We start from the raw sequence: 7,500 nt of genomic DNA, 5'->3' as shown, positions 1-7,500 counted from the left end.
CTGCATAGCTTCCAAGATCAGATGAGATTGGGCATGTCCAGTGTGGTTTGGCTGTAGGTGCCCAAAACCATTAACTTTAGACCTCTATTACTTCTTAACTCAAGTAAATTCATTGATAAGTTGAAAAAATTAAATGTAAAATGTAATAGAAAAGAATGTTATGGCAGTATAAAATTACCTACAGCAACTGGTATTCCCAGGTGGTCTCCCATCCAAGTACAAACCAGGCCCAACACAGCAAGGCTTACAAGATCAGACGAGATTGGGCATGTCCAGTGTGGTTTGGCTGTAGGTGCTCAAAATCATTAAATTTAGACCTCTATTACTTCTTAACTCAAGTAAATTCATTGATAAGTTGAAAAAATTAAATATAATATGTAATAGAAAAGAATGTTATGGCAGTATAAAATTACCTACAGCACCTGGTATTCCCAGGGGGTCTCCCATCCAAGTACTAACCAGGCCCAACACTGCATAGTTTCCAAGATCAGATGAGATTGGGCATGTCCAGTGTGTTTTGGATGTAGATTCCCAAAACCATTAAATTTAGACCTCTATTACTTCTTAACTCAAGTAAATTCATTGATAAGTTGAAAAAATTAAATGTAAAATGTAATAGAAAAGAATGTTATGGCAGTATAAAATTACCTACAGCACCTGGTATTCCCAGGTGGTCTCCCATCCAAGTACTAACCAGGCCCAACACTGCATAGCTTCCAAGATCAAACAAGATTGGGTATGTCCAGTGTGGTTTGGTTGTAGGTGCTCAAAAACATTAACTATAGACCTCTTTTACTTCTTAACTCAAATAAATTCATTGATAAGTTGAAAAAATTAAATGTAAAATGTAATAGAAAAGAATGCTATGCATCTATAAAATTACCTACAGCACCTGGTATTCCCAGGTGGTCTCCCATCCAAGTACTAACCAGACCCAACACTGCATAGCTTCCAAGATCAGATGAGATTGGGCATGTCCTCTGTGGTTTGACTGTAGGTGCTCAAAAACATTAACTTTAGACTTCTTTTACTTCTTAACTCAAGTAAATTCATTGATAAGTTGAAAACATTAAAAGTAAAATGTAATAGAAAAGAATGTTATGGCTGCATAAAATTACCTACAGCACCTGGCATGCCCAGGCAGTCTCCCATCCAAGTACTAACCAGGCCCAACACTGCATAGCTTCCAAGATCAGATGAGATTGGGCATGTCCAGTGTGGTTTGGCTGTAGGTGCCCAAAACCATTAACTTTAGACCTCTATTACTTCTTAACTCAAGTAAATTCATTGATAAGTTGAAAAAATTAAATGCAAAATGTAATAGAAAAGAATGTTATGGCAGTATAAAATTACCTACAGCACCTGGTATTCCCAGGTGGTCTCCCATCCAAGTACTAACCAGGCCCAACACTGCATAGCTTCCAAGATCAAACAAGATTGGGCATGTCCAGTGTGGTTTGGCTGTAGGTGCTCAAAAACATTAACTTTAGACCTCTTTTACTTCTTAACTCAAGTAAATTCAAAGATAAGTTGAAAAAAGAAATGTAAAATGTAATAGAAAAGAATGTTTTGCCAGTATAAAATTACCTACAGCTCCTGGTATTCCCAGTTGGTCTCCCATCCAAGTACAAACCAGGCCCAACACTGCATAGCTTCCAAGATCAGACAACATTAGCCATGTACAGTGTGGTTTGGCTGTAGGTGCTCAAAAACATTAACTTTAGACCTCTTTTACTTCTTAACTCAAGTAAATTCATTGATAAGTTGAAAAAATTAAATGTAAAATGTAATAGAAAAGAATGTTATGGCAGTATAAAATTACCTACAGCACCTGGTAGTCCCAGGTGGTCTCCCATCCAAGTACTAACCAGGCCCAACACTGCATAGCTTCCAAGATCAGACGAGATTGGGCATGTCCAGTGTGGTTTGGCTGTAGATGCCCAAAACCATTAAATTTAGACCTCTATTACTTCTTAACTCAAGTAAATTCATTGATAAGTTGAAAAAATTAAATGTAAAATGTAATAGAAAAGAATGTTATGGCAGTATAAAATTACCTACAGCACCTGGTATTCCCAGGTGGTCTCCCATCCAAGTACTAACCAGGCCCAACACTGCATAGCTTCCAAGATCAAACAAGATTGGGCATGTCCAGTGTGGATTGGTTGTAGGTGCTCAAAAACATTAACTATAGACCTCTTTTACTTCTTAACTCAAATAAATTCATTGATAAGTTGAAAAAATTAAATGTAAAATGTAATAGAAAAGAATGCTATGCATCTATAAAATTACCTACAGCACCTGGTATTCCCAGGTGGTCTCCCATCCAAGTACTAACCAGGCCCAACACTGCATAGTTTCCAAGATCAGATGAGATTGGGCAAGTCCAGCGTGGTTTGGCTGTAGGTGCTCAAAAACATTAACTTTAGACCTCTTTTACTTCTTAACTCAAGTAAATTCATTGATAAGTTGAAAAAATTAAATGTAAAATGTAATAGAAAAGAATGTTTTGGCTGTCTAAAATTACCTACAGCACCTGGTATTCCCAGGTGGTTTCCCATCCAAGTACAAACCAGGCCCAACACTGCATAGATTGCAAGATCAGACGAGATTGGGCATGTCCAGTGTGGTTTGGCTGTAGGTGCTCAAAAGCATTAAATTTAGACCTCTATTACTTCTTAACTCAAGTAAATTCATTGATAAGTTGAAAAAATTAAATGTAAAATGTATTAGAAAAGAATGTTATGGCAGTATAAAATTACCTACAGCACCTGATATTCCCAGGTGGTCTCCCATCCAAGTACTAACCAGGCACAACACTGCATAGCTTCCAAGATCAGATGAGATTGGGCATGTCCTCTGTGGTTTGACTATAGGTGCTCAAAAACATTAACTTTAGACCTCTGTTACTTCTTAACTCAAGTAAATTCATTGATAAGTTGAAAAAATTAAAAGTAAAATGTAATAGAAAAGAATGTTATGGCTGCATAAAATTACCTACAGCACCTGGCATGCCCAGGTAGTTTCCCATCCAAGTACTAACCAGGCCCAACTCTGCATAGCTTCCAAGATCAGATGAGATCGGGCATGTCCAGTGTGGTTTGGCTGTAGGTGCTCAAAAACATTAACTTTAGACCTCTTTTACTTCTTAACTCAAGTAAATTCATTGATAAGTTGAAAACATTAAAAGTAAAATGTAATAGAAAAGAATGTTATGGCTGCATAAAATTACCTACAGCACCTGGCATGCCCAGGTAGTCTCCCATCCAAGTACTAACCAGGCCCAACACTGCATAGCTTCCAAGATCAGATGAGATTGGGCATGTCCAGTGTGGTTTGGCTGTAGGTGCCCAAAACCATTAACTTTAGACCTCTATTACTTCTTAACTCAAGTAAATTCATTGATAAGTTGAAAAAATTAAATGCAAAATGTAATAGAAAAGAATGTTATGGCAGTATAAAATTACCTACAGCACCTGGTATTCCCAGGTGGTCTCCCATCCAAGTGCTAACCAGGCCCAACACTGCATAGCTTCCAAGATCAAACAAGATTGGGCATGTCCAGTGTGGTTTGGCTGTAGGTGCTCAAAAACATTAACTTTAGACCTCTTTTACTTCTTAACTCAAGTAAATTCAAAGATAAGTTGAAAAAAGAAATGTAAAATGTAATAGAAAAGAATGTTTTGCCAGTAGAAAATTACCTACAGCTCCTGGTATTCCCAGTTGGTCTCCCATCCAAGTACAAACCAGGCCCAACACTGCATAGCTTCCAAGATCAGACAAGATTGGGCATGTCCAGTGTGGTTTGGCTGTAGGTGCTCAAAAACATTAACTTTAGACCTCTATTACTTCTTAACTCAAGTAAATTCATTGATAAGTTGAAAAAATTAAATGTAAAATGTAATAGAAAAGAATGTTATGGCAGTATAAAATTACCTACAGCACCTGGTATTCCCAGGTGGTCTCCCATCCAAGTACTAACCAGGCCCAACACTGCATAGCTTCCAAGATCAGACGAGATTGGGCATGTCCAGTGTGGTTTGGCTGTAGATGCCCAAAACCATTAAATTTAGACCTCTATTACTTCTTAACTCAAGTAAATTCATTGATAAGTTGAAAAAATTAAATGTAAAATGTAATAGAAAAGAATGTTATGGCAGTATAAAATTACCTACAGCACCTGGTATTCCCAGGTGGTCTCCCATCCAAGTACTAACCAGGCCCAACACTGCATAGCTTCCAAGATCAAACAAGATTGGGCATGTCCAGTGTGGTTTGGTTGTAGGTGCTCAAAAACATTAACTATAGACCTCTTTTACTTCTTAACTCAAATAAATTCATTGATAAGTTGAAAAAATTAAATGTAAAATGTAATAGAAAAGAATGCTATGCATCTATAAAATTACCTACAGCACCTGGTATTCCCAGGTGGTCTCCCATCCAAGTACTAACCAGGCCCAACACTGCATAGTTTCCAAGATCAGATGAGATTGGGCAAGTCCAGCGTGGTTTGGCTGTAGGTGCTCAAAAACATTAACTTTAGACCTCTTTTACTTCTTAACTCAAGTAAATTCATTGATAAGTTGAAAAAATTAAATGCAAAATGTAATAGAAAAGAATGTTATGGCAGTATAAAATTACCTACAGCACCTGGTATTCCCAGGTGGTCTCCCATCCAAGTACTAACCAGGCCCAACACTGCATAGCTTCCAAGATCAAACAAGATTGGGCATGTCCAGTGTGGTTTGGCTGTAGGTGCTCAAAAACATTAACTTTAGACCTCTTTTACTTCTTAACTCAAGTAAATTCAAAGATAAGTTGAAAAAAGAAATGTAAAATGTAATAGAAAAGAATGTTTTGCCAGTATAAAATTACCTACAGCTCCTGGTATTCCCAGGTGGTCTCCCATCCAAGTACTAACCAGGCCCAACACTGCATAGCTTCCAAGATCAGACGAGATTGGGCATGTCCAGTGTGGTTTGGCTGTAGATGCCCAAAACCATTAAATTTAGACCTCTATTACTTCTTAACTCAAGTAAATTCATTGATAAGTTGAAAAAATTAAATGTAAAATGTAATAGAAAAGAATGTTATGGCAGTATAAAATTACCTACAGCACCTGGTATTCCCAGGTGGTCTCCCATCCAAGTACTAACCAGGCCCAACACTGCATAGCTTCCAAGATCAAACAAGATTGGGCATGTCCAGTGTGGTTTGGTTGTAGGTGCTCAAAAACATTAACTATAGACCTCTTTTACTTCTTAACTCAAATAAATTCATTGATAAGTTGAAAAAATTAAATGTAAAATGTAATAGAAAAGAATGCTATGCATCTATAAAATTACCTACAGCACCTGGTATTCCCAGGTGGTCTCCCATCCAAGTACTAACCAGGCCCAACACTGCATAGTTTCCAAGATCAGATGAGATTGGGCAAGTCCAGCGTGGTTTGGCTGTAGGTGCTCAAAAACATTAACTTTAGACCTCTTTTACTTCTTAACTCAAGTAAATTCATTGATAAGTTGAAAAAATTAAATGTAAAATGTAATAGAAAAGAATGTTTTGGCTGTCTAAAATTACCTACAGCACCTGGTATTCCCAGGTGGTTTCCCATCCAAGTACAAACCAGGCCCAACACTGCATAGTTTGCAAGATCAGACGAGATTGGGCATGTCCAGTGTGGTTTGGCTGTAGGTGCTCAAAAGCATTAAATTTAGACCTCTATTACTTCTTAACTCAAGTAAATTCATTGATAAGTTGAAAAAATTAAATGTAAAATGTATTAGAAAAGAATGTTATGGCAGTATAAAATTACCTACAGCACCTGATATTACCAGGTGGTCTCCCATCCAAGTACTAACCAGGCCCAACACTGCATAGCTTCCAAGATCAGATGAGATTGGGCATGTCCTCTGTGGTTTGACAATAGGTGCTCAAAAACATTAACTTTAGACCTCTGTTACTTCTTAACTCAAGTAAATTCATTGATAAGTTGAAAAAATTAAAAGTAAAATGTAATAGAAAAGAATGTTATGCCTGCATAAAATTACCTACAGCACCTGGCATGCCCAGGTAGTTTCCCATCCAAGTACTAACCAGGCCCAACACTGCATAGCTTCCAAGATCAGACGAGATCGGGCATGTCCAGTGTGGTTTGGCTGTAGGTGCTCAAAAACATTAACTTTAGACCTCTTTTACTTCTTAACTCAAGTAAATTCAATGATTAGTTGAAAAATGAAATGTAAAATGTAATAGAAAAGAATGTTATGGCAGTATAAAATTACCTACAGCTCCTCGTATTCCCAGGTGGTCTCCCATCCAAGTACTAACCAGGCCCAACACTGCATAGCTTCCAAGATCAAACAAGATTGGGCATGTCCAGTGTGGTTTGGCTGTAGGTGCTCAAAAACATTAACTTTAGACCTCTTTTACTTCTTAACTCAAGTAAATTCAAAGATAAGTTGAAAAAAGAAATGTAAAATGTAATAGAAAAGAATGTTTTGCCAGTATAAAATTACCTACAGCTCAAGGTATTCCCAGGTGGTCTCCCATCCAAGTACTAACCAGGCCCAACACTGCATAGCTTCCAAGATCAGACAAGATTGGGCATGTCCAGTGAGGTTTGGCTGTAGGTGCTCAAAAACAATAACTTTAGACCTCTTTTACTTCTTAACTCAAGTAAATTCAATGATAAGTTGAAAAATGAAATGTAAAATGTAATAGAAAAGAATGTTTTGCCAGTATAAAATTACCTACAGCTCCTGGTATTCCCAGGTGGTCTCCCATCCAAGTACTAACCAGGCCCAACACTGCATAGCTTCCAAGATCAGATGAGATTGGGCATGTCCAGTGTGGTTTGGCTGTAGGTGCCCAAAACCATTAACTTTAGACCTCTATTACTTCTTAACTCAAGTAAATTCATTGATAAGTTGAAAAAATTAAATGTAAAATGTAATAGAAAAGAATGTTATGGCAGTATAAAATTACCTACAGCAACTGGTATTCCCAGGTGGTCTCCCATCCAAGTACAAACCAGGCCCAACACAGCAAGGCTTACAAGATCAGACGAGATTGGGCATGTCCAGTGTGGTTTGGCTGTAGGTGCTCAAAATCATTAAATTTAGACCTCTATTACTTCTTAACTCAAGTAAATTCATTGATAAGTTGAAAAAATTAAATATAATATGTAATAGAAAAGAATGTTATGGCAGTATAAAATTACCTACAGCACCTGGTATTCCCAGGGGGTCTCCCATCCAAGTACTAACCAGGCCCAACACTGCATAGTTTCCAAGATCAGATGAGATTGGGCATGTCCAGTGTGTTTTGGATGTAGATTCCCAAAACCATTAAATTTAGACCTCTATTACTTCTTAACTCAAGTAAATTCATTGATAAGTTGAAAAAATTAAATGTAAAATGTAATAGAAAAGAATGTTATGGCAGTATAAAATTACCTACAGCACCTGGTATTCCCAGGTGGTCTCCCATCCAAGTACT

At 37.4% G+C, this 7,500-nt stretch overlaps 6 non-coding genes and 26 pseudogenes across 6 annotated transcripts in view; all 32 read right to left on the bottom strand.

The window, feature by feature from the left end:
- LOC148494255 (5S ribosomal RNA) overlaps nucleotides 1-59 on the bottom strand; it is a 119-nt gene extending 60 nt beyond the window's left edge. The window contains exon 1 of the ribosomal RNA XR_015871245.1: nucleotides 1-59. This exon is cut by the window's left edge and continues 60 nt beyond it. This is a non-coding gene — a ribosomal RNA (5S ribosomal RNA).
- A 116-nt stretch (nucleotides 60-175) lies between these two features.
- On the bottom strand, nucleotides 176-294 carry LOC148494254 (5S ribosomal RNA; annotated as a pseudogene).
- A 116-nt stretch (nucleotides 295-410) lies between these two features.
- Nucleotides 411-529, bottom strand: LOC148494253 (5S ribosomal RNA; annotated as a pseudogene).
- A 116-nt stretch (nucleotides 530-645) lies between these two features.
- Nucleotides 646-764, bottom strand: LOC148494252 (5S ribosomal RNA; annotated as a pseudogene).
- Nucleotides 765-880: 116 nt separating this feature from the next.
- LOC148494251 (5S ribosomal RNA) lies at nucleotides 881-999 on the bottom strand (annotated as a pseudogene).
- A 116-nt stretch (nucleotides 1,000-1,115) lies between these two features.
- On the bottom strand, nucleotides 1,116-1,234 carry LOC148494250 (5S ribosomal RNA; annotated as a pseudogene).
- A 116-nt stretch (nucleotides 1,235-1,350) lies between these two features.
- Nucleotides 1,351-1,469, bottom strand: LOC148494249 (5S ribosomal RNA; annotated as a pseudogene).
- Nucleotides 1,470-1,819: 350 nt separating this feature from the next.
- LOC148494248 (5S ribosomal RNA) lies at nucleotides 1,820-1,938 on the bottom strand (annotated as a pseudogene).
- Nucleotides 1,939-2,054: 116 nt separating this feature from the next.
- On the bottom strand, nucleotides 2,055-2,173 carry LOC148494247 (5S ribosomal RNA; annotated as a pseudogene).
- Nucleotides 2,174-2,289: 116 nt separating this feature from the next.
- On the bottom strand, nucleotides 2,290-2,408 carry LOC148494246 (5S ribosomal RNA). Its single transcript, XR_015871180.1, has one exon. It is a non-coding gene; the product is annotated as a 5S ribosomal RNA (ribosomal RNA).
- A 116-nt stretch (nucleotides 2,409-2,524) lies between these two features.
- LOC148494245 (5S ribosomal RNA) lies at nucleotides 2,525-2,643 on the bottom strand (annotated as a pseudogene).
- A 116-nt stretch (nucleotides 2,644-2,759) lies between these two features.
- LOC148494244 (5S ribosomal RNA) lies at nucleotides 2,760-2,878 on the bottom strand (annotated as a pseudogene).
- Nucleotides 2,879-2,994: 116 nt separating this feature from the next.
- On the bottom strand, nucleotides 2,995-3,113 carry LOC148494243 (5S ribosomal RNA; annotated as a pseudogene).
- A 116-nt stretch (nucleotides 3,114-3,229) lies between these two features.
- Nucleotides 3,230-3,348, bottom strand: LOC148494242 (5S ribosomal RNA; annotated as a pseudogene).
- A 116-nt stretch (nucleotides 3,349-3,464) lies between these two features.
- Nucleotides 3,465-3,583, bottom strand: LOC148494241 (5S ribosomal RNA; annotated as a pseudogene).
- A 115-nt stretch (nucleotides 3,584-3,698) lies between these two features.
- Nucleotides 3,699-3,817, bottom strand: LOC148494240 (5S ribosomal RNA; annotated as a pseudogene).
- A 116-nt stretch (nucleotides 3,818-3,933) lies between these two features.
- On the bottom strand, nucleotides 3,934-4,052 carry LOC148494239 (5S ribosomal RNA). The gene has a single exon (XR_015871132.1). It is a non-coding gene; the product is annotated as a 5S ribosomal RNA (ribosomal RNA).
- Nucleotides 4,053-4,168: 116 nt separating this feature from the next.
- LOC148494238 (5S ribosomal RNA) lies at nucleotides 4,169-4,287 on the bottom strand (annotated as a pseudogene).
- Nucleotides 4,288-4,403: 116 nt separating this feature from the next.
- LOC148494237 (5S ribosomal RNA) lies at nucleotides 4,404-4,522 on the bottom strand. The gene has a single exon (XR_015871179.1). It is a non-coding gene; the product is annotated as a 5S ribosomal RNA (ribosomal RNA).
- Nucleotides 4,523-4,638: 116 nt separating this feature from the next.
- Nucleotides 4,639-4,757, bottom strand: LOC148494236 (5S ribosomal RNA; annotated as a pseudogene).
- A 115-nt stretch (nucleotides 4,758-4,872) lies between these two features.
- Nucleotides 4,873-4,991, bottom strand: LOC148494235 (5S ribosomal RNA; annotated as a pseudogene).
- Nucleotides 4,992-5,107: 116 nt separating this feature from the next.
- On the bottom strand, nucleotides 5,108-5,226 carry LOC148494234 (5S ribosomal RNA; annotated as a pseudogene).
- A 116-nt stretch (nucleotides 5,227-5,342) lies between these two features.
- On the bottom strand, nucleotides 5,343-5,461 carry LOC148494233 (5S ribosomal RNA). Its single transcript, XR_015871178.1, has one exon. It is a non-coding gene; the product is annotated as a 5S ribosomal RNA (ribosomal RNA).
- A 116-nt stretch (nucleotides 5,462-5,577) lies between these two features.
- On the bottom strand, nucleotides 5,578-5,696 carry LOC148494232 (5S ribosomal RNA; annotated as a pseudogene).
- A 116-nt stretch (nucleotides 5,697-5,812) lies between these two features.
- On the bottom strand, nucleotides 5,813-5,931 carry LOC148494231 (5S ribosomal RNA; annotated as a pseudogene).
- Nucleotides 5,932-6,047: 116 nt separating this feature from the next.
- LOC148494230 (5S ribosomal RNA) lies at nucleotides 6,048-6,166 on the bottom strand (annotated as a pseudogene).
- A 115-nt stretch (nucleotides 6,167-6,281) lies between these two features.
- On the bottom strand, nucleotides 6,282-6,400 carry LOC148494229 (5S ribosomal RNA; annotated as a pseudogene).
- Nucleotides 6,401-6,515: 115 nt separating this feature from the next.
- On the bottom strand, nucleotides 6,516-6,634 carry LOC148494228 (5S ribosomal RNA; annotated as a pseudogene).
- A 115-nt stretch (nucleotides 6,635-6,749) lies between these two features.
- On the bottom strand, nucleotides 6,750-6,868 carry LOC148494227 (5S ribosomal RNA). The gene has a single exon (XR_015871244.1). It is a non-coding gene; the product is annotated as a 5S ribosomal RNA (ribosomal RNA).
- A 116-nt stretch (nucleotides 6,869-6,984) lies between these two features.
- On the bottom strand, nucleotides 6,985-7,103 carry LOC148494226 (5S ribosomal RNA; annotated as a pseudogene).
- Nucleotides 7,104-7,219: 116 nt separating this feature from the next.
- Nucleotides 7,220-7,338, bottom strand: LOC148494225 (5S ribosomal RNA; annotated as a pseudogene).
- Nucleotides 7,339-7,454: 116 nt separating this feature from the next.
- Nucleotides 7,455-7,500, bottom strand: part of LOC148494224 (5S ribosomal RNA) — a 119-nt pseudogene continuing 73 nt past the window's right edge.

This window comes from Taudactylus pleione, unplaced genomic scaffold, assembly GCF_031769625.1.
Source record: "Taudactylus pleione unplaced genomic scaffold, aTauple2 ptg000550l, whole genome shotgun sequence".
Taxonomy (NCBI): domain Eukaryota; kingdom Metazoa; phylum Chordata; class Amphibia; order Anura; family Myobatrachidae; genus Taudactylus; species Taudactylus pleione.
This window is presented reverse-complemented; position numbering and strand designations above follow the sequence as displayed.